Below are 705 nucleotides of genomic sequence, written 5' to 3'. Positions count from 1 at the left end.
GTTTGAGTGCCATTCTGTTTTTCCCTTTTTTAAGGCTTCATGCGCAGAGAGTACAGGGAGTGTTTGAAATGAGCAAGTCTCGCTTTGATTCAGGACTCTTACCTCTCAGCAGCATCTCACTATGAAAGATTGAATTTGATCTCATTTCATTCTCAGCTCGGGGTCTGTGCGGCTCAGTGGCACTTCTGGCTGTCTCCCGCTTCCCAATCCATCAGTACTGAGAAAGCAATGGGGAATATTACTCACATGTTGTGTTCATTAATTTTTTGGAAAACTTGAATGTATGTATTTTCTTCCAAAACAAGGACACCAAGCCACTGTTAATGTCGGGCTGAAATAGCTCAGTTGGGAGAGCGTTGAACTAAAAATCTAAAAGTCCCTGGTTCAATGCCGAGTTTCAGCAATTTTGCTTCCTTCTGCGTCCCTTGCCTTGGTTCTGATTTTCCGGTTGCACAATTTACTTTGAAATTATTTACCAAGCACCAGTGGATTGAATTTGAGAAACAACACAGAGTCATTTACAGCACAGAAGGTGGTCGTTTGGCCTATCACGTCCATGCTGGCTCTCCCCGGAGCAATCTAGTCAGTTCCACTCACCAGCTCGATCCCTTTCCTCCTGCAAGTTTCTTTCCTTCAAGTATCCATCCAATTTCCTTTTCAAATCATTGATTGTCTTTGCTCCCACCACACTCGTGGGCCAAGTCA

At 44.0% G+C, this 705-nt stretch overlaps 1 non-coding gene across 1 annotated transcript; it reads left to right on the top strand.

Annotated features, from left to right (window-relative positions):
* The first annotated feature begins 330 nt into the window (after nt 1–330).
* trnaf-aaa (transfer RNA phenylalanine (anticodon AAA)) lies at nt 331–403 on the top strand. The gene has a single exon. It is a non-coding gene; the product is annotated as a tRNA-Phe (tRNA).
* Nucleotides 404–705: the final 302 nt, after the last annotated feature.

Source organism: Heterodontus francisci, unplaced genomic scaffold (genome assembly GCF_036365525.1).
Source record: "Heterodontus francisci isolate sHetFra1 unplaced genomic scaffold, sHetFra1.hap1 HAP1_SCAFFOLD_255, whole genome shotgun sequence".
Classification (NCBI taxonomy): domain Eukaryota; kingdom Metazoa; phylum Chordata; class Chondrichthyes; order Heterodontiformes; family Heterodontidae; genus Heterodontus; species Heterodontus francisci.
Note: the sequence above shows the minus strand (reverse complement) of the source record. Positions and strands in the feature narration are given on the sequence as shown.